The sequence below is a fragment of the Vombatus ursinus genome, unplaced genomic scaffold (genome assembly GCF_900497805.2).
Source record: "Vombatus ursinus unplaced genomic scaffold, bare-nosed wombat genome assembly UNPS02004691.1, whole genome shotgun sequence".
NCBI lineage: Eukaryota > Metazoa > Chordata > Mammalia > Diprotodontia > Vombatidae > Vombatus > Vombatus ursinus.
In genome coordinates this window covers 193,593-218,158 of record NW_020944469.1, presented here as the reverse complement: position 1 = coordinate 218,158, position 24,566 = coordinate 193,593, and the positions used below count along the sequence as shown (strand labels likewise).

The 24,566-nt window shown below is 50.0% G+C and overlaps 1 protein-coding gene across 1 annotated transcript in view; it reads right to left on the bottom strand.

Moving 5' to 3' along the window:
* The window catches only part of SLC16A2 (solute carrier family 16 member 2), a 103,734-nt gene that overhangs the window by 78,392 nt on the left and 776 nt on the right, over positions 1 to 24,566 (bottom strand). The gene's annotated exons all lie outside the window — the stretch shown is intronic.

Sequence of the window (24,566 nt, the reverse complement as noted above, 5' to 3'; positions counted from 1 at the left end):
AGTAACTTGCCCAGGGCTGGGCATCTAACAAATATTCATAGATTTCTTGGAATTGAACTGAGAAAACCAGAGGCCAAAGGGACTGCAGGAATATCCATCCAACTTTCTCATTCCTTACGATATGTTTGGATCACGGGGGAATGAATAGAGAGCTGACTTTGAATACAGGAAGACCTAACACATACTGACTGTGTGACCCTGGCCAAGTCACTTAACTTCTCATTGCTCTAGTGGACAATTCTAAGACTGGAAGTTACACTGGCAGAGGGTATTTCCTCACCCAGGAGTTCTCTATACCAAGGAAATCGAAGACCCAGCCCCAATTCCTACCTCCATTTAGGATTGTATGTGAAAAACAAAGAAGGAGTACAAGTTCTGAGGTGTCAAGGCCTGTCCCTATTAGACTGCAACCAGTGAGCAGAAGCTGGGGAGGAGGAGGAGGAGAAAGAAGAGAGGGAGGAGCAGAGGGGAAGGAGGACCACGTGTCTGTGTCAGACAGATGATTCAATTCTGTTTGCAAGGTGCTTTGGGGTCCATGAAGACCCCTCTGGTCTAGTAAATGTCTGAGGTTGGATTTGAACTCAGGTCTTCCTGACTCCAGGCCCAGTGGTTTCTAATTCCCATTCTGCCATTTACTTGCTGGGGACCCTTGGCCAAGTCCCTTAACCTCTACGGGCATGTTCTGTAAAATGAAGAGAGCCCCACTTTGGCATTTGTCCCTCCTTGTGCTGCCTTTAGTCCCTGTGCCACAACCCCTCCTAGCTATTGGGGGTGGGGCACCAGCTCCCCCAAAAGCTCTGCTAAGGACCGGGGTGCTTGTCTCTCCCATAATGCCTTCTTCCCTCTCCTCTTCCTATAGTCATAACTCATGGCTTACAGGGCACCCAAAGCTTACCAGAGTGGCCCAGGGCAACTGGGCAAATCCCTTCACTGCTATATTCCTGTTTTCTCAATTGTAAAACGGGAATCATAGTAGCTACCTCCCTCCAAGGGTTGTCGTGAGGATCAAATGATATAATATTTGTAAAGTGCCCGGCACATAGTAGGTGCTTAATAAATGCTTGTTTCTTTCTTCCCTTCCACGTTTCCTCTCTACTCCCCCCTTTCTGTGGAAAGCCTAAAGTAGGGGAGAGGGGGAGGGCCTGTTCTGGCCCTTCTTTTCTTCACCCTCAGCACCAGACTGGGGACATTTACAACTTGCCCTGGAAATGAAGCTCTACAAGGTTCTGCCAGCCCAGGGCCTCTGGGAGAAGCCTGGAGACATGGATCCCACTTGAAAGATAATGATAATGACTCCTATTGCCATCTCTAATGCGCTTTAAGACACTTTGCCCACAATAACCTCGACTAGTAGCCAATATACTCAGTAACTGTCCATTTGACAGATAAAGAAACCTATGAGTAGGTGACTTGTTCATGGGGACCCAGCTAAGAGGTGGGAGTGCTGGGATCCAACCTTGGGTCTCCCAGCTCCAAAGTCAGACAAGACAAGTGTCTGGCTGCCCCACATTGCCTTTCCCAGGACATCAGGAGCACTCCCTAACCTGAGGCTCTAAGGGGGTTGGGCCTGGACTCCCTGGCACCCACTTCTCTGCCTTGGGCTGAGGCCCTCCATTAGCTCCAACGCTTGGCATCCCTCAGCTTACTCAGAGTGCAGCTTGCCCCTTCGCTCCTAACACCCATTGTTTACCTAAGACTTTAAGAAAAAGCAGGATTAAGAGCTGGCGAGGGCTCAAGAGGCATTGTGGGCATTGTGACTGTTGCTATTCCCTTGGCATCCAGAGCCAAGTAGAGGAAGAATATGCATGGCTCTGTAGGCAAGTCTCAATTTCCTCCATTGCCAGCTGACTGAGCTGGACTCCATCTCCAAGGTCTCTCTCACCTCTGACACTTGCTATTCTAAGGTCCCTCCCAGGCCTGACTTTCTGTTCTAAGAACCTTCCCAACTCTGACACTGCCTGTTCTAAGGTCTCTCTTAGCTCTTGACTGTGTTTTAAGGGCCCTTCTCAAACCTTTGGGTATCCACTCCCTCTGAGGCACACAAAGAAACCAAATCACCTAAAGAAGACCCTATCAAGGAGAGATGAATACAGATTCAAACTCAGAGCAACCAAGATTGAATCCCAAGGCTGAGCTGTGTGGGAGGAAGTGGGACTGAGACTTTGTGGAAGCGAGGGAGCTATCCCCAAGACAACCGACTGGGCTGTCCTCTTAGAAATGGCTTGACCTCTTAGGAATGACCCAGCCAACCTTGGGGAGGGTGACTGACCCTTCTGAGGTAGAGACTCTTTGCCTCTGGCCAGACTTGTGCTCACTCCATTTTGGTCATGCATCCAGGAGTATCCGTAATGATTTGCAAGCTTTCCTCCACCCAAGCATCGGCCCTCTGAGCTCACACTCATCCTGAGCCCAGATGCCAAGAGCTTCTGCTACCAGCAACCAAAGCCCAAGCTTCTTCCAGGCTGAAAGTTCAGGGAGAAGCTGGTACATCCGTGAATCACCGGGAAATAAAACGCACAGAATGGGAGTAAGCTAGAAGGGGTCCTGGGACGTAGCATGTCAGAGCTAGAAGAGATCCTAGAGACCGTTGGATCTGGAAAGGGTCCTTAGAATAGAGAATAGAAGGATAGAGAGGGACTTTAGACCATGGGATATCAGAGCTGGGAGGGACTTTAGACATCTATTCCAATCTTTCCCTTTATACGGGTAAACAGAGGCCCAGAGAGGGGAAAGCACTTTCAAGAGCCTGGCCTAAAAACCAGAGATTCCATGTTTTTCATGCCCGACTTTCATGAATCTGGCCTCCAATTTCTCCTAAATGTGTTACACATGGGCCAGTGCCTATTTCCATGGCTGGATTAACTGGATTTTTAAAAAATCATCTCTAAATGCCCCCGTTGCCTTGTAAATGGAGCTATAAATACCTCGCATATGGTATAGCTGTGGCTTCATTCATTCTGTCTGTCAGTTAGCTCTTCGGGGCAGCTGAGCTGGGATCCAGACTTCCCAGACATGTGGATGCCACCAGCTGCAGCTTTGATTATGGCCACGCCAACATTCATCTTCAAACAGTTGGAGGGGGAGAGGAAGGCAGGGAAAGGGCCCAGCAGGGGAGCCCAGGCACCCGTCATCAGCCAGTCCCAAAGGCGGTGCAAGCAGTGGAAAGGATGGGGGTGGGGGGGAATTTGGAGGCAGAAAACTTGGGTTCCAACCCTGGCTCGTCTGCTCACTCACTATGCACCCTTTGGGACAAATCGCTCCATCTCTCCAGCCCTCAGTTTCCTTAACTATAAAATGAGAAGTTTAAACCAGATGATTTCAAAGTGTCTCTTTCAGCTCCAGAATCTTAAGGTTCTTTAGCTTTCGTGGTCTCCTTAAAGAGCTGGTCAGTCTGGAGTTTCTGGGCTATGGAATGTGTTTATATGTAGGTACATACGGTGCGGGGGCTGGATACGCTAGCCCCTGCCTCTGTATGGACATGTGTTACATACACACATCTCAGAATGGAGTTACGTGACTATGTGGACACACATGTTTGGGCACACACATCCAGAAAGGTGGGAAATGATTAGGCTCAAAGGGACCTCAGAGGCCCCCTCATTTGATAGATAAGAAAAATGAGGTCCAAGGACACAAGGTGGCTGGCCCAAGGTCACACAAGTAGTATGAATCAGAGGCAGGATCTGAACCCAGGTCTTCTGACTCCTAAGCCAGTGTTCTTTGCCCCTGTACCTTACTTCTACTTGTTAGCTAAAGCTTTTCGCAAAGAAGTCTCCAAGTCTCAGCTTCTTTAGCTATCAAATAGAGATAACGATTCTTGCAAGGATAAGATGAGATGATAGATCTGAAGAGCTTTGTAAGCCTTGAAGAACTAGGGAAATGTCATCTGTGATGATAAGGATAATGACAGTGATTGACAGCAGGTTCTCACGGCAAGGTGAGACAAACAGCAGGGAGGGGAAAGGGAGACTCCTGGTCCTGGAAACCTGAGGGTGTTAGAGAACTGAGCGCCGGCTGTTCCTTATCCTGGTGGAGAGCTGTGGGATCTTGGGAAAGCCACCTCACCTCTCTGAATTGGTTTTCTCCTGATCTGTGAAGAATCCTCCTGATGATGCTAACCAACATTTAGCCAGCCCTTTCAAAGTTTACATTCCCCAGCAACTCTGCCAGGAAGGTGCCAAGGCTGTTATCATGGCTGTTATCTGAGGGTCGATAGTTAAATGACTTGCCAATGGTCACGCGGCTAGGAAGAGACAGGATTGACCTGATCCACAAGCATTCATTAAGCACTTACTATGTGCTGAACATTACTTTGTGAAACGGTCCCTGCCCTCAAGGAGCTTACCTTCTACTTGGGGAGACAACATGTTTACAAATAGGTAAATACTGGATATGGCGATAGAGGTCCCTTGAGATTTCATCAGGATAGTGAATTCTGGATAAGGAAACTCCCTGCACCCTTCCAGGCTGGCACCTTCTTGACAAGTTACAGTCTTCGTGGTGTGGAATGCTGAGGGGTTATCCTTTGCCCAGGGCCAGTAGCCAGTATAGGCCAGAGGTGGTACTTGAACCTAGGTCTTTCTGGCTGTGAGGCTGGCTTTCTAGGCACAAGATACATAGAAAATAAATACACACTGATGAGAGCAAGGCACTAACAACTAGAGGGACCAGGAAAACCTTGGTCAAGGCAACAGCACTTGGGATGAGCCTTGAAGGGAGTGAGTCCAAGAGACAGAAGTGAGCAGTGTTCCAGGTATGGGAGACAACCTATAGAGAGGCATGCTGGTGGAAGATGGAATGGCCCAGATGGGGGGAAATAGAGCAGGCCAATTCGTCTGGTGGATAGAATGCACGGGTGCGAATAATGTGTTATCAGCCTAGAAAGGTAGACTGGAGTGAGGCTATAAAGGCCTTTAAATGCCAACCAGAAGATTTCAATTTGATCCTAGAAATACTGGGAAACCACTGAAGTTTGTTGAGTAGGGAGGGATGCGGTCAGGCCAAAACTTGAGGAAAATCACTTTGGCAGGAAGATGGATGGCCTGAAGGCCAATCAGGAGGCCTGAAAGCCAATCAGGAGGCCTTGGCCAGGTGAGAGGAGACCAGGGTCTGGACTAAAGTGGTTGCCATATGAGTAGAGCAAAGGGGACAGATGTTGAGGAAGTAGGATTTACAAGACTTAGCACTTAATGGGGTGTGAGGGTGAGGGAGAAGGAAGAGTCCAGGATGGCTGACTCCCGGGCTGCCAATCTGGGTGCCCGGAGGAACGAGAACTTCTTGAACTGAAATGCAGTTCAATGCTAAGCTACCTCCCCAACAACAACATTCCCATTCCCGACCTCCCACACTGGTTGGGAGAGAGATGCAGCCAGAGGAGCCCAAAGCAGAGGAGGAGGAGGAGGAGGAGGAGGAGGTGGCCAGTGGCTCCTCAGAGACAGCAGCAGTGGCTGCGGGGTAGAGGTCAGCCTTGGATTCCTCTCTCTTCTGTGTTTCCCAGTCACCTAGTCAGACCGGTTCTGTGGGAGCCTGCCATGCCTGATGACGTCACCAAGGAAAGAGAGGCTGACTGGGGCTAGGGGGAGATGGCTTGTGATGCCCAAGATTCCCTGGAGATACAGAAAATGGGGCAACCCTGGCATCCTTGGGCTTCAGGATATAGTGAGAAGAACACCACAGTCAGAGCTCCCAGGTCCAAATGATGGCTCTGCTGCTTTTTAGTTGTGTGACATCAGGCAAGTCATTCAACTTCTCTGGATCTCAGTTTACCTAGTTGGAGAATGAAGGGGTTGGCTTAGATTTGCTCTGAGGTCCTTCATTGCTCAGCACCCCAACCCCCACCCACATGGGCCCTGACCATCAGACCCACCGACCTGAAGATATCTCTTGGCCGGCTTGTCTTTCCATAGGCAGAATCTAGGGCAGGGGAAAAACACCATGACTTGTAGAAAACACAACTGCCTGTTGTTCTCCACATAGATGGCTGGGGCCTTGCTGAGTTAGGTGGGGTAACAGACACTGAAGTCGACCTGAAAGACCCCAGATCACTGATCGGACAGGCAACTGATGAGCCAGCCAGCTCATCTACTAGGAAGGCCCCTCCTTCCCTTCCTCCCTCCCTCGTGGTCTCATCGTAGAATTGGAGGATATCTGAGGAGAGACAAAGATCCCAGAATGTCAGAACTAGGGGAACCTTGTCACAGAGAATGACACAGCTGGAAGAGGTCCTTAAAACATATAACAGGGAATTCCAGAACTGGAAAGGACCTTAAGACAGAGAACCATAAACTTACAGAGCTGGAAGGGACCTTAGGACAGAGAATTTCAGGGCTAGGAGGGACCTTAAGGGCCTTTAAGGGCCATCTCATCCAACTCCCTCATTTGTCAAGAAAGAAAACTGAGGCTCAGAGAGCCTAGGTGTCTTACCCAAGGTCACCGGGCTAGTAAGAAGGCCCTCCACTCCAACAACCCAGACCTCTTTGTTATTATCGTTCAGTGACACTGATTGTTTTCTTGCCTGGGGCAAGTGGGGTGGGGATTTCCCCCTGTCCTTTCAGGTGGATGCCAATAGGCTCAGTTTCCACCTGGGAGTGAAGGGGTGGGGGTTGGGGGAAGAGATAGAAACCACTGGGCAGGAGAGGTAGCTTGGCAGGCTAATCTCCTAGGGACTGAGACAGTCTACATTGTAGTAGGTTGAGACGCTTAGGTCCAAAAAAGTCACTCTGGTTTCCCTGGAATGCAAGAGCACCCCAGGGTCACTCAGCCTGATGCTGGGCTGTCAATAGTCAAAAGTCCACACAGACACACACGCCCACCTTTACAAGTGTGCACAGAACCTAGTTTGAGGGTCACAGGTTTCACCAGCCCCTCTGGAGACCAGAACCTTCTAGAACCCTAGATATGAGTCTGCCAGGGGAATCTGGAAGGGCTCACCTTGGGTTGGACTTTGGCAGTTTGCTCATCTGCAAAATGGAGATAATGCTTCCTATAGTGTGGGTTGGTTTGCACAGCGGCCAGTCTTTCTCAATTCTCAAATTCTATAGAAATAGAATTCGAAAGCCACAAGAATCGAGAGATTCCTGGGAGCCCATCAAGTGTGCATCTTCCTGTTCCACAGCAAATGCTGCAGAGCCCTGGGCTGGTCACAGAAGACCAGCCCTTTCTCTGTCACTAGCTAGTTCTGTGACCTTGGCCAAGGGAAGCCCCTTTTCTGAGCTTCCGCTCCCTCCCTTACTGGTCAAATTTGGCTAGTAATCCTTGTCCCCCTGAGTGGCAAGATGAAGGTGAAGAAAATGGTTCCCAAGCCTTAAAAGCAACAGAGAAATCAATGAGGATGATGGTTATTGGCTCCAGAGCCAGGCCCTGTCTTGGCCTAGGGAATAGGGGAAAGCCCTTTCTTGAGCCATATTCATTCCCCTTCCTACCATGGCCACCAACAGCCAGGGGGCTCTTTTCTCCAAGTCTGGGGACCCAGCTTTCAATGGAGAATAGGCCTGCCTTCAGTTCTACGAATTCTCCCAGCTGCCCGCTTTGGGCCCCTGGAGCCTCTGAGTGCCCGCTTTCTCTGTGCGTTCTTTCAGAACACTCCCTTCGAGCCCTCCAGGCTCCATGCCAGAATGCCAACCTATTAGAATAGAATCATATGAGCTAAAGCTGGAAAGAGGCACAGAGATCATCCATTTCAACCCCTTCACTTTAGAGAAAAGAAAGACGAGGCCCAGAGAGGGCAATGGGTTTGCTCAAGGTCATATACAGAGTCAGTAGTAGGCCCAGGCCCCAGATTCCGACTCAGATCCCCACAGCCGGGATCCAGAGCTTTGGCCACACACACACACCACACTCCATCTCCTGAAAAGGTATCTGGACTGTTGACTTGAAGTAACAGGTGCTGGGCAGCATGCTATTTCATCCCCCATTGGCACAGTCCTAGTTTCTTGGCTAAGTGCCTATTAGTACCCCTAGGCCTCTGGGCCCCTTCCCCTAAATGCTCCTCCACCCACTTCCCGAGCTTCTCCGGGCTCCTCCCCTGCCCTCACTTGGTCAGGCAGTGCTGGCCCAATGAGGAAGGATGACTCACTAGGGCATGTGTCTAATCTGACTGCTTCTGGAGAGTGTCCCAGAGGTGCTTCTTCATTTAGCTGAAGCCTTTGAGGCACAGTTCTTGTATCTTCTCCTCTGGATCTCTCGAGTACCTAGACATGGCTCTCCTGCTAACAAGCTGTGTGACCTGAGTCAATCCCCTCTCTGAGCCTCAGCTCCCTCATCTGTAAACTGGATTGGGGATGGGGGATGGGGACGGTAGGTAAATATATTGGAATCCAACATATTTAAGGTCATAGCCATCGAAATCCCATCATCTCCCAAGAAGTCATCTGTGACCACTTTACCCTACCTTCATGATGCACACAGGGTCGGGAGTCAGAAGCTCCAGCTTTGAGTCCTAGGCCTGCCCCTAAGTGGCCAGGAGACTCTGGGGAATGAAAAGGGCTTGCCTTTGTCTGGGTTTCATGGCGACCCTATGAGGTAGGCGGGTCAAGTGTCCTTATCCTATTTTACAGAGAGGAGACTTCAGAGACAAGGGAGTTGTCCAGGGTCCCATTAACTAGTAAGTGGTAGAGTTGGGATTCAAATCCAGTTCTCTCCCCATCTCCAAGTCCATGGAGCCACTTTCTATTACATCATCCTGACTCTTACCTAACCTCTCCAGGCTTCAGTTTCCTTATCTCTAAAATGGGCAAGTTGGACTCAATGATTTCAAAGTCCCTTCCATTTCAAAATCCTAGAATCCTTTCAGTCTCCAGGAAGGTTGCTCTGACGACTTTACCACCTCTTCATCCTTGTGTGGCAGAAAAGACCCTGATGTTCGAAGTCAAGGGACCCATTTTTCTGATCTACTCTGATCTTTTCTACTAACTCACAGTGTGACCTTTGGCAAGGTAGGCTCCATCCTTCACGGTCAAGTTCAAGTCAACTTCCTTTAGGAAATCCTCCATGACTAATCCACACCATAGTCATGGCGGTATAGAACACTTTTGGGGCTGGGAAGCAGAAGACCCAGGACAGTTAGGTATCAAAGTAGATAGAGTGTCGGGCCTTGAGTCAGGAAGATCTGAGTTCAAATGTGGCCTTAGACACCTGGGCAAGCCACTTAACCTCTGTTTGCCTCAGTTTCCTCATCTGTAAAATTGGGGCACCTACATCAAAGGGTCATTGTGAAGATCAAATGAGATATTTTGTAAAGCACTTAGCACAGTGCCTGGCACATAGTAGGTGCTTTATAAATGCTAGCTATTATTATAGCAATTACTCTAGTCTTTACTATGCCATAAACTTTTCTTCTCTGGGCTTGGGGTGTCATAGCTAAAAAATGAAGTATTGACCCTGGTGACCTCCATTAGGTGTCTTTCAACTCAGGAAACACCCAGTTCATTTCTTCTTTTCCAGACCACCCACGGTATTTGTGATTTGGCATTTGGTCTTAATTGACTTAGCACTTGGTTAGACAGTATTGTTTAGGGTGTGTTAGTTCTCTAACTGTATAATGAGTTCTCCAAGCAGAAAGCATAATTTCTCTTCCCTATTTCTCATAGTCTAGGCACGAGGTGGGGAGGGGGGTTGCTCATGAAAGACTTGAATTGAATAGAGACTTTTCTATGTGTTTCATGAACGATTCTCTTGCAGGCCCATAGAGATGTCGGTGAAGTAGTTTAGCTTTTCCTGCCAGCCCCCTCCCTCTCCTCGAAGGCATCTGAGTCTAGATACTGGGAATAAAGTAGTTCTCACTTATCTGTTGAACTCTCCAGCCAAATATCAAGCAATCAGGACTGAATGATTTGGGTAGCTGTCCCACTCAGAAACTAGTAGGTAGACACCCAGCTGGAAGGGCCCTTGGAACAGGGAACTACTTAGAGCAGAGACTAGGTCACAGTGGGAAGGAAATTACTTTGTGTATGTTCTATTTAATTTTTATTTCTATGTGGTTTCTTTCCAATATAATGTAAGCTCCTTGAAGGCAGAGACTATCGTGTGTCCGTCTTTGTTGTCTCATGCACCAAACACAGCGCCTGACTTGTCCTTTTTAAACATTTGTCAAATTAAACAAAGAATGCTAGAGCTGATTGGGTCCTCAGATAACATCTAGTCCAACCTTCCCCTCCTCAATACCCCCCAACCCCATTTAACAGAGAAGGGGACTGAGTCTCCAGGTCTGGCCAGTGCCAGGTGAATTTGATTTAATTTCACTTGGGGGTTCAGAACTTAAATGATGTGAAATCCCCTCCTCCCCTTCACTACCATTTCCCAGAACACCTTGACAGTTACAAGTACCCTATAGCCCTTGGGGTTTATGAGGGCTCGTCTTTCAGTCTGTTTCTCTTCAGGTTTGAGTAAACAGTGCCTTCTCCTGTGCTCCCCCCATCCCTCCCCCCTCAGTACTGTAAGGGGTTGATGAGTTCTCTGATCAAGTTAGCTGAAGTGAGCCTTTGTTTGGGACTTTAAGTATACCTTCCCATGGAGAGTGCGAACATATGCCCTTGGCACGAGTTAGAGGTACCCTTTCTGCCCCTTTCTGGAGAGATCCTCAGATCTGAGCACAGGCCAGATGGAAACTAAGATGCAGGGGAGAAGGACGTGATTAAGAAGCCTCTGTAGCTGTCTCCCCTCCCCCTTCCCCACCAGTTGATAAAGGCAGCTCTGGGGCAAAGATATATACTACAATTATATATACTCTTACAGATGAGGCCAGAAAGATTCAGGGAGTTCCTGGACCAGGATATGAAGACACAGTGACATTCTCTCGGCCCCCCAGAAGTAGAAGGAAACATGGAGAAGAAATCATGTGACAAAGTTGTGGGACTTTTTGAACCCTCAGCCTTTTGGAGGTGTTTCGAGAGTTTCTGAACTTCAAGCCATCTTGGAGAGTGAAACTGTAGGAGCCATGTCACAAAAGAACAAAAAACTTGAACTTTGCCCACCACTACACCTGTGAGATATTTGGAAAGTGCAGTTCCATGGGAAAGTGAGTTGCCTCCCTAGCAGTGCAAGGTATTTTCTTTCTGGGGGAATATAAGCCCTTAGGCTTATACTAGGGAAGGATGGGGGCCTGTATGGGTCTCTGGGGTGAATAGGATAACCAGAATGCCGAGGGGGTCACCTCCCTAGCCAACTCAGGTTTCTTTCATTTTGGGGGGTGGGGTAGGTCAATTCCAAGCCTAGGTTGGCACTTTGAGTCTGGAAGACCATATAGGTCTAGGAGGAAGGTGTACCTCAGTGGAAAGGAAGGAGAAATGTTTGTGGACATTCTGTTTGTAGTATGAAATAAAGGCTGTCCTTTACCTGGTATGCATTGTTACCATGACTGCTTGAATGGGAACTGAGGACCCTTTTATTCATATCTGTGGAAACCAAAATACAGGTTATATTCTGAGCTTTCCAAAAGAAACTAGGTGGGGGCAAACAAGCCAAAGAGATGATTTTTGAGAGTCCTGATGATTAAATCTAGTCTGTGTAAGCTTGAGGTGCTGGGTCACAAGTTAAAGTGTGAGTAACTCGACTTTCTGATTGTGGATGTAAGCTAGGTCCTTCCCTTCATGCATAGCTCAAAATGCACCTCTCTTCTAGGTGACCCACCTGAACAAATCCCACTTCTCTCACCATTCTGGTAATCTCCTTAGTACAACTGGAACTGGTTAGGTTGGTGTTGATGGGTTTCAATCACTGGTGTCTCCATGTTGGATTTTTTTGTTTGTTTTTAAACGTGTGTTTGTCCCCATCCCTCCCTCTAGGCTGCAGAGTTCCTGAGGACGGAGGCCCACATCCCTGCCACCCGCCAACATTCGTCCTGGCCCTCCCTGTCCCAGCTTCCACTTGGCACCAAAGCTTCTCCCTCTCCACCCACCCCCCTGTTGATGAGGATTAAGATGATAGGTTTGAAGTTTTGCCCCAGCAGGGGAAGGACTCCAACGACTCGTCCTTTGTTCTTTGCAAAGAAGGGGAAGACTCTTTTTTGTTTGCCCATAGCATAGCTCCAACTGCCTGGTGGGACCTCCCTAGGTATCCACTGGGAAACGCTTGATGAAAGCGTTCTCGAACCCCGCCTCCTCCTCCTCCTCTTCTCTGGGAACCAAAGTCCCTGTGTCCCAGCTGCTGGCTCCCTGACATTCAGGGGCCCTACAGTCTCAGCATTAGATCCTATATTCCTCAGGCCCTATATCCTGTTTAGAACACAAGGAAACCCACAGAGCTCCAAAGGAGACTACAAAGGGCTTGCTGGCCCCCCCTTGCTTGAAGACCGACAGCCCCCGGGCTTTTAGACTCTAAATATCCCTTTCCTCCTTCTCTAGTACCTGCTGTTGAGCTGAAAGTTCAGTGAGAGACCCCTGGGGAGAAACGGACACCCCAGGCCCCACCTCAAATCCTCTCCCACCCTCTCTCCCTCTACCTTTGGCAATTTGTAGCAAAAGAACTCAATCGTTGACATGAGTGGAGGTTTTCTGGTTCCTTGCCAAGCACTGTAAATATTTCAACATGCCTTGTTTCCGTGACTGTATACAGTACAGACGTCTTTTTTTTTTAAACTTGCTATGTGGCCTTAGACAAGTCACTTTCCTTTTCTGAATCTCGGTTTCCTTGTCTAGGAAAAGAGGACATTGGACTCAGTGGTCTTTCAGGCCCTTCCCAGGTCTAACGTGCTACACTCCCAGGTCCCTTCCAGTTCTGACAGTTTGGGATTCTGACTTACTGAGCCTTGATAGCTTCTCTTGCTGGGTTTCCTGGGAGCCGAGATACAAAGCAAAATCAGCTAGTCAGTCTTCTTCTGCCCTGGGGCCCCAGCTCATGTTCCCAAAGAATCCAGTAGAGGAAGAGGTGGGACAATAAGCCAGGGCAAGACAAGAACAGATTGGCACAGTAGCATGGGGGTGAAATAAGCCAGGGGACGCCCTGGGTGACAGCAGGAGGGATCTGGGGTGGCTCTTCTGAAGAACCTCCTCAAAGCTTCCAGGCCAAGCTCATGTGATCATAGCGTTAGAGCGGGAAGAGACCTTAGAGGTGCAGTCCAAACCCCTCATTTAATAGAAGAGGAAACAGGCGCAAAGTGGGGAAGCGACTCGTTCAGTGGTAAAGGTAGGATTTGAATCCAGGTCCTCCGCCAGCTCTATATGTAAGACAGACCATTCTGGCTCTGGTATGAAGCCTGAATTGGAGGAGAAAGGCTGTAATAGTACGAGAAATGGGCAGAATAAGTCCAGGGGGGTGGGAGGGTGGGGAGTGATCCAGTGCCCAGCAATCCCCTAAGTCTTCTCTTCTGCCTAAACGACCGGGCAGTGAAGAGGACGGGAGCGGGGTCCTCTCTGGGGTCCTCAGAACATAGCATAGAGACTACTTCAAGGAACCTGGGAGGCCTAGATCCTACTACCAGCTCATGTGGGGCGACCTTGTGGCCATGACATCCTAAGAGCAGTCACCCACATTTCTGAGGCCAGCCATGGTTTACAAAACACTTTACATTCCTTTATTATCTCGTTTGGGCCTCCCAACACTACTGTGAGGGGTGCAGGGGAGGCTTTGTTAGCAGTTAGTGGCAGAGCTGGGCCTTCCCCAGTCACGGCCCTGAAAGCGGTTTACTTCATCGCCTCTTTCCTCTTCTTACCACCGCTGAGAGGCTGGGAGGAGAGAAAGGGGCCCCTAGCTCTCTGGCGGAAAGGGCTCTGTCTGTAGTCTGGAGTGACGACCTTCACTTTACTCACTAGGCCAGGAAAGTCTCTCTCCCTGCACCTTCCAACATCTAGTCCAAATCCCCAGCGGTGAGGCAGCCTCTGAGCATGAGAGGGCAGAGTTTGAGGAAGAGGGAGGCCAGGAGACAAATATAGCACTGAACTGGGAGGTGGTGACTTGGGGAATCTTGGCTCTCAACCTTACAAGCTGTGTGACCTTTGCCAAGTGTCTTTACCTCTCTGTTTCATCCTCTGTGAAATAAGGCTAAGCATATTTGAATTATCACAGGGCTGATGTGAAGTAAGACAGGTAATAGTCAACCTTAGTAATAAGTGCCAAGAATTACTCTACATGCTGGGAATACAGAGAAAGGCGAAAGTCCCTACCCTCAAGGAACTCAAAATAGGTGCAAACCCCAACACCACAGGAGGGGAAACTGAGGATGCTGTTAGGAGTTCTTATTTCTCTCAGTCTGGAGGTGGGGAACTGGGGTTTGGAGATGGGCTACTTCCCCCCAGATGGAAGCCATAGTCCACCCCCACCCCAGCTGTGTCCAGAAAGGAACTTCTCTAACGTACTCTCTGTGCCACTCTGTGAGAGACCTGGGTTCTGGGTCTAGGTCAGACACTTACTCATTAGATGTTGGGTAAGTCAATTCCCTTCCCTGGGCCTCAGTTTCCTCTCTTGTAAAAAAGTGGGTGCTAAGGTTTTTCTTCCCTAGCTCATGGGCTCAGCAGATCACAGATTTTGAGCTGGAAGGGCCCTTAGAGGCTGCCGAGCTGAAACCCAGGGAAGGGAAGTGAGTTGCTTAAGGTCTCTGAGGGATTGTCAGGAGGAAGATTAGAACTCAGGTCCTGTCACCAAGCTTAGAACTCTCCCCTCCTGCTTCTCCCCAAACTCCATCAGTTGGGGTCCAAAAGCTCCACACATCAGTTTGGGTGCTGCTGTTCCCCCACATCTGGTACATACACACACACGCACGCATACATGCTCATGTACACATGCACACATGCCTTGTCCTGGTGACTATCCTTCTGCGTCTACTTTGACTTCTCTGTATCAGTCAAGCTCTTTGGGCCCTGCCAGGCTAGCAGGCCTTGCTCACGGTTAGCACTCAGTACATGTTTCTGGACTGGTCCAGCTATGTGACCTTGGGTGAGTCACTTCTCCCTTTATTTTTCTCATTTGTAAAATGACGGGCTCTGTCTATGCTTGTGCTTAACATTTTCCATTGCTCTTGTCCCAACACGACAACATATTTCTATCATGTTTTAAGGGTTACAAAGTACTTTCCTTGCCACAGTCTTGATAGGGAGGGAGGGCAAAGAGCACTGTGCCCATTTTATAGAGGAGGAAACTGAGCACCCAAGGGCATATGACTAGTAAATGGCAGAAGTCTGGTCTCCTGTCTCTAACACACACTAATGCTTTGTGCTATGTGCCTCTGCCTGGGGGTGGTGGCATTGAGGGGCACCGTCTACTAGAGAGCCCTGTGCTGCCAGCCTGAGCCTTTGAACAAGCCGGCCTAGCCTCTGAGGGGAGCTCACTGAAAACCTTTTCTGTTACTGAACCCATGGACTCAGTGTGCAGATGAAGGCGTATTTTTCTTCTCTTCGGCCTGTTTGTTTGTTCCCCCACCCTGAGCGTGGCTAATGCGGAAATTTGTTTAATACAGCTTCACATTTGTAATGGGTTTTGTATTTCTTGCCTTTGCAATGGGTGGGGGAAGGGGAGAATCTGGAACTAAAAATAAAATTAAATTGAATTAAAAAGAGATTATATTTTTTAAAAAAGCTGTGATGAATCTTTAAAAAAAAAAAGATTTTCTGTGTGGAGCTGAAAGGACTGAAGGGGGCATGGAGCCTCGTGGTGATTGACCTGAACCTCAGAGGGCATGGAGCCCAATGCCTTTCATGTAGAAGAGGAAGCACTGATATTATGTAGTGTAACAGAAATTCTAAGGCAGGTCTCTTTGCACTCCAAGCTGAGCACTCCTGCCACTCTACTTCTGCTCCCGCCAACTGGCAGTGGGGAAAGTAAGCAAGGCCCTGCTCAGGCGCCTAGTTCCCGTCTGGCTTTCTTTTTGCCTTGCCAAAGCAGGGGAAGAAAAGGACCTGGGAGCTTGGTATCATTGTCCCTGCTGGTGGGGCTGCTTACAACAAGTCCACTCGGCTGTCCAAGTGACCTTCTCCTACTCAACAACCTGGCTCTCTAGCACTGCCAGGAGCAAATATAGTCCCCCCCGTTGGGCTTGCAAAGCCCTTCACAGCTTCCTCGGCTCCCCACTTTTCCAGTCTTTACACCTTACGCATCCATCCAGTGACACTGGCCTCCTTCCTCCTGTGCACCATCCCTTGCCTCTGGGAATAGTCACTGGCTGGCTGGCCCCCATGCCTGGAATATCCTCCAAGTCCTAGCTAAAATCCCACCTGCTACAGGAAGCCTTTAAGGAATCAATCCCCCTTAATTCTAGTGTTTCCCGTCTATTATTTCCAATATATACTGTGCATAATTTGTTTGTACATAGCTGCATGTTGTTTCCCCCCTCGCCCCCAACTGTGAGCTCCTTGAGAGCAGAGACTTGTCTTCGGTCTGTCTTAGTGCCCTGGCACATAGTGGGTGCTTAATAAATGTTTGCTGACTAATGACCATCTAGTTCTGGCTTAGCCTTGAGTCCCCTCTGGTCTCTGAGATCACTGGGGCAACGGGAAACCTCTGGGAAACGGCTGGCCCCTGACCTGTGTCTGGACTGTTATGGGCGAGGTGGGGAGGGAGGGGGGAGAAGGAGGAGATGCGGGGAGGAGCAAGTGGGGCATTTATTCTGTGGCATTGGTCCTGGAACTGTCCCTAGTCCAGGGGTGGGGAACTTGTGGCCTTGAGGCCACATGTGACCTTCTAGTTTCTCAAGTGTGGCCCTTAGATTGAGTCCAAGTTTTACAGAACAAATCCTTTTATTAAGGGGTCCCATGTTACATAGGGACTAGGCCGCAAAAAAATCCCCCAAAGCCATGGTAACTGCAGTAATCTGGAATCCCAGAGGATGGAGATGTGGGGGCTCCCATCTCCCTAGACCCCAGAGGGGTGTGTGTGTGTGTGTGTGAACACATGAGGGTCTGCAGAAGATGGAGACCGTGACAGAGAAGGGGCCTCTCTAATGGGGATGCTCTCTTGACAGGGTCCCAAACTCCAGCTGAGTAATGAGGAAGCTGGGGAGACCGAGGCAAGGAGAAAAGGGATCACAGTGTTTAAGAGTCATCAAGTCCACCCTCTTCGTTTCACAGAGAGGGACACTGAGGCCTAGAGAGGGGAAAGGACTTGCCCAAGGTCACACAGGTAGTGAGTTCATGGCTCGGCTGGGGATTCAAACCCAGATCCTCTGTGTGCTTCCAAGTTCAAAGCTCTTCCCAGCACACTGAAGGTGAAGCAAGTCTGTTGAGGGAATGCGATAAGCAGGAGCTTGAGAAGGAACACAGTTGGGGAGGAGAATGTCCTTCTCCAAGGCCCTACCCTGGCCCTGGGAAACAGAAGCAGAAGCCAAAGGGATGGGTACCTGCAGGGGTTCCGAAGCACGTGCCTTCCTCCCAGAGCTCAGCCCAGGCCACACTCCCCACTGGATTGCACATTAGCACCCACAGCGCCACCTTCAGGGCAGGAAAGAGAACATCTCCCCCTAAAACCTTTGGTGCTCTGCAGGCATCTTGGTAGGCCAGGGACTAGAGGGCGTCATCAGCTTTTCGATGCCACTGCCCTCCCAGATCTGACCCCCATCTCTAATCAGGGAGGCCTGGAAGAGGTACTTGGGTGGGGAAGGGAATGGGGAAACCATCTACCACGTGAATTTCACCAGCCCCCCCTTTAGGGTGGTGACAGAAGACTGACCAAGTCCTCTTGTGGCTCTATTACGCTTCAGATTCAGTCCTTTTTGTGTAAGCCTCTGAAGATATACACTGCCCCAACCAGGAAGGACCCTAGGGCACACATGATGGCAGAACTGAAACGGACAGGTGTCAGAAGCTGAAGAGCCCTTAGAACCAAAAATAGCCAAAGTGGGAGAGCTTTCAGAGTGGAGGATGGAGGCGTCGGAAGGGCCTTAGAACAGAGGATGTCAGGCCTTGGGAAGACACCTGACCATTATGGAATCCAAGCCACCCTGCAAAGAGCACAGGACTTAAGAGTAAAGAGCCCTGGGTTTGGATCTTGGTTCTGGCACTTGCTAGCATAAGCACATGTGTGCATGGGCGTGCGTGTGTGCGTGCGTGCGTGCGTGTGTGTGTGTGTGTGTGTGTGTGTCCTCTAACAAAGTCTGTTCTCTTAGTGAGCTTATTCACAAAACTCTGATCCCTTTTCAGGCTGAAAACCCACTTGTTGTTTGGTACAAGCCAAGAGAGTAAGTGGGTTTTTTTTTTAAGGCACTGCAGGAGAAAGAAGAGCTTTTCTCCTAGGAAACTGGTGTGGGCACAGATAGAAAGAAGACTAGAGGGCTTCCTCTTCGTAACCTTGCACATGGAGTATAATAAAAATCCCTGCTAAATACCTTGGGGGAGCTGGAAGGGCCACAGGAGTCATCCAGTCTAAGCGCCTCATTTTACAGAGGAGGAAACTGAGGCTCAAGGACAAGTCACTGGTCCAAGATCATGCAAAAAGTCGTGGGCAGAGCTGGGGCTAGAATCCAGATCTCCTGACTACCAGCTCAGCACTCATTGCACTATGTCAGAAGGCCAGAAGCTTATGAGTATAAGACAAATCTCAGCCCAGAAAGCCTGCAGTGCTAGGAGATGCCTGGATTTCAAAATGCCACATTAAAGCATTGGGCTTTGAGTCACAAAAGCTGGGATCAAGTCCCTACTCCAGTGCTTACTAGCTGTGTAACTGGACAAGTCCCTTTCCTTCTGTGGGCCTCAGTTTCCTCCTTTATAGAACGGGCATGACTACCAACCTTAGAAGGCTGTCATAAGAATCAATGAGCAAATGGAGGTTATCGCGTGTGCCTCTGGGAGGCAAAGAAAAGACCTAGAATCACTGGAGCATTTGTAAGTCTAGCTAGACCTTTTAGGAACCAGCTCCCAAACTGGGAACGAGCCATGTAGACACACCCCAGTGGGCAGCCCATCTGCAAAGCCTCTGCCAGACTGCTCTTTTCGAAAGGACCCACCCTCACATAAGGGCAGCAGCAGCAGCAGCAGCAGCAGCACTGTATCTGAATACAAAGGACTACAACATCCAGGGTCTCTGTGGTCCTTCCTCTGCTCTCCTGCTCCCCCCCACCCCCAGGCCCCGGGCAGCCTGGAAGATCACCTTCCTTCGCCTGCTTACGTGGGTGAGTCACAACTCATGCCAGGTGAGTGGAAAAGAACGTGACGTCATAGAACATGCACTTAGACGCAGCTTAGCAGAGTTCAACGTCCTTAGAGCCCAGAAAGGTAGAGTGGTGAGGGCCCTGAGAGGTCAGAACTCACAGCCTCCAGCCTTCCCAGCCAGGGCTCTTTCCCAGGTCTTCATTCCCTTGGGCCAGACAGCTGGCCTTGGGACCTGGAGCTCGGGACCCAGTCTAGCGGCCAGCTAGGGGGCGGATAGCCCAGCCTCCTCACCAGAGCTGGAGGAGCCAGGAAGCCTGTTTCAGGGGACCCCAGTCGTCTCCACCACAGAACTGAGCACTGAACCTGGAACCAGAAGAGACTTGGCTTGGATTTCTGCTTTGCTCATTTCCTAATTGTGTGACCCAGGACAAGTCACTCCACCCCATTGAGTCTCAGTCTCCTCACCTGTAAAATGGGCATAACACTTGCAGTGTCAGCCTCACCCAGTGTTTAGGAGGAGTACATTTCACCAACCTCAAAGTGCCATAGAAATGTGACTGATGATTGTAATGGGGGGCTGGGTGGTACAGTGGATAGAGTGCTGGGCTTGGAGTCAGGAAGACCTGAGACTGAATCCTACCTTAGACACTTACTAGATGTATGACTCTGATTTAACTTTTCTCAGCCTCAGTTTCCCCATCTGTAAAAAAGAATTAATAATAACACCTACAGCCCAGGATTGTTATGAGGATCAAATGAAATGAAGAGCTTTGCAAACCTTAAAGCACTAAGCGTGTTATTATTTAGTATTATTATTGCCCTATCCTGGGAGCCTTCTACCTGATCCTCCTTTCTCTGAGTGGCAAACAGCCTAGACCTCCCAGTAGGTCAGCATTTTTTAATGGCCCCATAAAAGTGGCCTCTTACTGTGTCTGGTCAGGGATCTGCCTTGTTCTCCCAGCTCCAGCTACTTGAGGCTGCTCATAACACACTTGGGCACTGTCACTAACTCCTGGGTCCTGGCCTTCTAGGGCTGCCTCCTCCAGCCCACCAGGAGCCCGAGTTGGGCTCACCTGTTCAACAGGTTAACTTGGGCCTCATCCAAGCAGCACTGTGGGGTCCCAGCTGCTGTCGGCTCCAATGTACAGACACTCACCCACTCGGATTCCCAAACTTATATAGGAGATGAGCTTTAAAGCTGTCAGGGTACCAGAAAGGCAACCCAGTGTGGTGTGAAGTGCTGGCTTCTGCCTCTGCTTTCTACTCTCTGTGTGACCTTGGGCAAGTCCCCTCCATTCTCTGGGCGTCCCTCATTTTCCTCTTCTGTAAAATTAGTGGAGGTGGTGGAGCATCTGATCACTAAGGTCCATTCGGAGGCAGTCTGGTACAGAGAGCTGGCCTTGGACACACACTGGCTTCAAGACCCTTAATTTCTCAGTGCTTCAGGCAACTCTCAAAGATCATATGTTACAGAGAAGGTGCTGATCTGTGTTGGTAGAGGGACTTTTCCTCCTGCAGGAGTCCTGTCCTCATTCCTAAGGTCCTTTCTAGATCTGGATTCTCTGAATATAGTCTGACCAGCTTAGCTTGAACTAAAGATCATAGAATTTAGAGACAAAAGGGATAGCAGTCCCATCCCCTAATGTTTTAGAGGAGGAAACTGAGGTACAGAAGGGAAGTAACTTTCCCAAGGTCACACAGGCAGCAAGACCTCAAACCTCTAGGAGCAGTGTGGTGTTTTCACTGCTATTTTCCCCCAAGCCTAGCACTTGGCTGTTTGCCTTGGGGACATAAGCACCTAACCACTCTCCACCTCCATTCCACTGAGACTGCCTGAGGAGGGGGGAGAAGCGTGTTCTTTCTCCCAGGGGCCACCTGAGGGGGGGGGGAAGCCCAGCAATAGTTCTCCACACTGCAATATTTTCCAAAGGTTTCATGTTGCCACTTGGGGGGGTGCCCAGTCTTTCTCTCCCCATCCCCCCCCCAGCTGTCTTCTACACACAGAGGCCCTGCAGACATGGAGCCGGCCTCCTAACCACTGGACTGCCTGTGCTCTTGGGTTTGGTTCCATGAATCTTTACTATTGCCCCCTCTCCAGAATGGGCTCAGGGCCAGGCCCCTGACTGCTCCCCCCCAAACTCAGTGGAGAGGGCACACACAGGGGCCACAGAGGCAGTGCATCTCACCTCAAGGTAATCTAGGAGATTTCAGCTGGGCAAATGAGCACAGGCCTACGGCCCTGAGGAAGTGAAGCCAAGTGAAATGAAATTATAAGGCAATAATAATTCTAGAAACTCACAATAATGTTGACAAAGCTCTTCCCTCCCAAGCAGGTGACATCGGCCAGACACGTTCTATTATTAACTCCAGGTCCCAGGATGCCATTTGATGTTTGAGAGAAGTGAAATAAAGGGTCTTGCTGGGGCTCATGAAGCTGACAAATGCCAGAATGGGAATTCCAACCCAGTTCTTTCCCAACTCCAAATCTAGCTCCCTTTCCATCAAGGGACACAGCCTCCCCAAATCAAGTGAAGTTAGAATCATAGAATTTTCAATCTGCAGGGAATCTCAGAGACATGAAGAAATATGGGCAACGGGCCACGTTCTCCCCTGCCTCCCTGAGAGGTCTTTGTATCTACTCTCCTGTTATGGGACTGAACACAGAGTGGGTGGTCTGATCATTGCAGGTCCCCAAGAAAGATGAGGATATCAAAATCCCCTATGCCACCGGTGGCCCTCAGAACTAGAATATTGGTGGCTGGAGGAAAATGAGTAAGAGGGGGTATAATGAGTAAGGAAAATGAGTAGGGAGGGAGAGTGTGGTGGAAAACTTGCTTGATTTGGCTGGAATCAGAAGACTTGGTTGTTGGGTTTTTTAAATTTCAATTTTATTTTATTTTCAATTCCAAAATCTCTCCTTCCCCCTTCCCATTGAGAAGGTAAGAAATTCAAAAGCCATTACAGTGAAGGAGTCCTAGGTTTGAACGTGTCACTTAGTAGGTCTTTGACCTCAGGCAAGTCAATCCCTCTCTGGGCCTCAATTCTCTACCCTTTGAGAGGCTGGATTAGAATACGGGGGCCCTTAACTTTTGTTGTGTCATGGATCCTTTTGGGCACTCTAGTGAAACCTTTTCAGAATTACGTTTTTAAAGCATTGAAGGAAATGCTATTTCAGTTAGAGAAGAGTGAAAATTAAAGATGTCATTGTTTTACCATCTAAGGTCATAGATCACCCCTCAAATCTATTGACTGGACCCTTTGGGGGTCCCTGAGCCCCAGGGTAAGAACCCCTGGTCTAGATGGTCTCAGGATTCCCTTCCAGCTTGATGTCTAATGGTCTAGATCTCTTGGGCTCCAAATACTTTGAATTCTAAGCCTGTCCCAGCTTGAACCTTCTCTGTTCAAAGGTCCCTTGATGCACTAACATTCAGGGACCGTATGAAGACTGCGTAAATCCAGACAGAGACAATTCGGAATTTCCAGGGTAGCCTAAGTGTAGTGCTAGAAAGATGTCAATGGTTTTGTTTAGGGGGCTGGGAAAAGGTCATGGAGGGACTTGACCCCCTAGGTGTTCAGGAATGGCAGAGATGGGCCAATTCTGCTCTTTCCCAAGAGCCAGTTCTTGCTGAGGAATCTCCATTTCGTTGTGACTGTAATGACCTCAAGCTACTCTGACAGGCTCCGGGCTGAGCCCTGGGGCAGCCCCCTCTGACCTGCAGGGCAGCTTCTCCCTTCTCCTCCCTACCCTCAATCCTTATCTTCCCCCTGGGCACAGCCCCATAGGAATAGCAAGGAAGGGGGCTTCTGCTGTCCATCTGCTGCCAGCAGCTGTGCTAAGGTTGGTTCTTTCCCCCACCCCAAGCTACCAAGACCTTGGCGGTAGGACCGAGGCCAGGACAGCATAGCTCACACTTCTCCAGCACCTTAAAGGCCTTCTTCCCTCATACCAACTCTGAAAAGTCGTCAGTGCAGTCATTTCTGTTCCCATTTGACAGATAAGGAAACTGAGGCTCCGTGAGGGAAACCAAAAGCATTTATTTAGCCAAAAAACCAAACCAAAACAAAACTGCAAAAGCACTATGCTCCATGCTGGAGGTGGGGAGGGGGAGGAGCATACAAAGCTTAGCTAAGGGAGTAGCTAGCTGGCCCAGAGGGTGGAAAACACCACCAAAAGACCACAGTACAAGGTGCCCTGCTAAGGTCCCACAGATGGAAGTGTCACAGCAGACAGCCAAACCTGTCTTCGGCACTACGGTTACTTTCCACAGAAGCCCACAGGCCATGAGCTAAGGAGACCCCTGAAGTTTTCCCCTCGAGGCTCCGGCTGAGCCATGGGGAACCTTTGAAGTCGGCAGGAGTTCTGGCCACATAGCCCAGCAGGCTCCAAGTTCGATGCCCCTACTACGTACCAGTTAGCACACCCCGGGCCCTGGAGCAGGCCCCAGAACTGGCGGTGCTTGGGGGAGGGAGACTGAAATAGGTCACCCAGGAAGAGGCTTCCACCCCGATTTCCCCAGCCTGAGGGCAATGAACTGAGAGCAGTTTGGGCACAACGCCACGGTGATCGCCCGTTGCAGGGCACAGAGGGACCCTATCTGTCCACTTGGCAACCCTTTGCCCTTTGGGAGAAAGGTCGCCTCCAGGTCTCCGAAGTTCATCTCTTCCCCTGTCCCCCCCCACCCCCCCAGCCTCAAGGCTTCTCTGGGGGTAGGAGGGAGGGTGGCCTAGGGCTCCTGGCCAAGCCCAGCAAAGAGCAGGCCAAGGTCAGCTCCAGCGTCCTCCTTTGACCAGGGGTGGTGGTGTTGGGTTCGGCTGGACTGGGCACCCTAGGCGCCCTGGGCCAGAGGGTACTTCTCAGAGCCTTCAGTCCCTACACTGGGACATAGACTTTTCTGCGATGTGGAGGGCAGGAGATTTAGGCCACTTTGGTTTTCTTGAACCTTCCGAGCCCACGTATGGGTTTAACAGCAGGCGCTCGTGTGACTGTGGCTCTGTGGTTTGTGTGTGTGCGTGTGCAAGCTCGAATCTCCCGGGTCTGGTGACAGGAAGGGAAAGGAGACCTTTCCCCCCCCCCCATCCCACTTCTATCGAGAGAATCAAGACCCAAGGGCTTCCCTCTGATGCCAATGGTGGGACCCTCAGGTCCTGGGTCTGACCTGGGTTCCCACACATACTTTCGCAGCCCGAAGCCCCCAGCCTCTAGTGCAGGGCTAGGAATGTGGTGGGAGGCAAGCAGCTGCCGGGAGTCCCACCACCAGTAACGGGGGGCGGGGGCGGGGTGTATAGCACGCTTTGGTTGAACTGGACGGCGGCGGGCAGTGGGCGACCCTGGCAAAGCAAGTTATAACCAGGGCGGAAAAAGACAGGGGCACGCGCATACACACACGCACATACACCCCCTACACGCGTATATACATACATATACACTCGTACACACGCACGCCTGCCATGTGCCCGTCTGCGCGCCGATCTGCCAAAATTTCTAAAGCATTTCTAGTGCAACCGGCCCGTGCCGAGCCATTCCGTGCCCACAGAAGCGGATTCCGCTCTTTGGAGAGC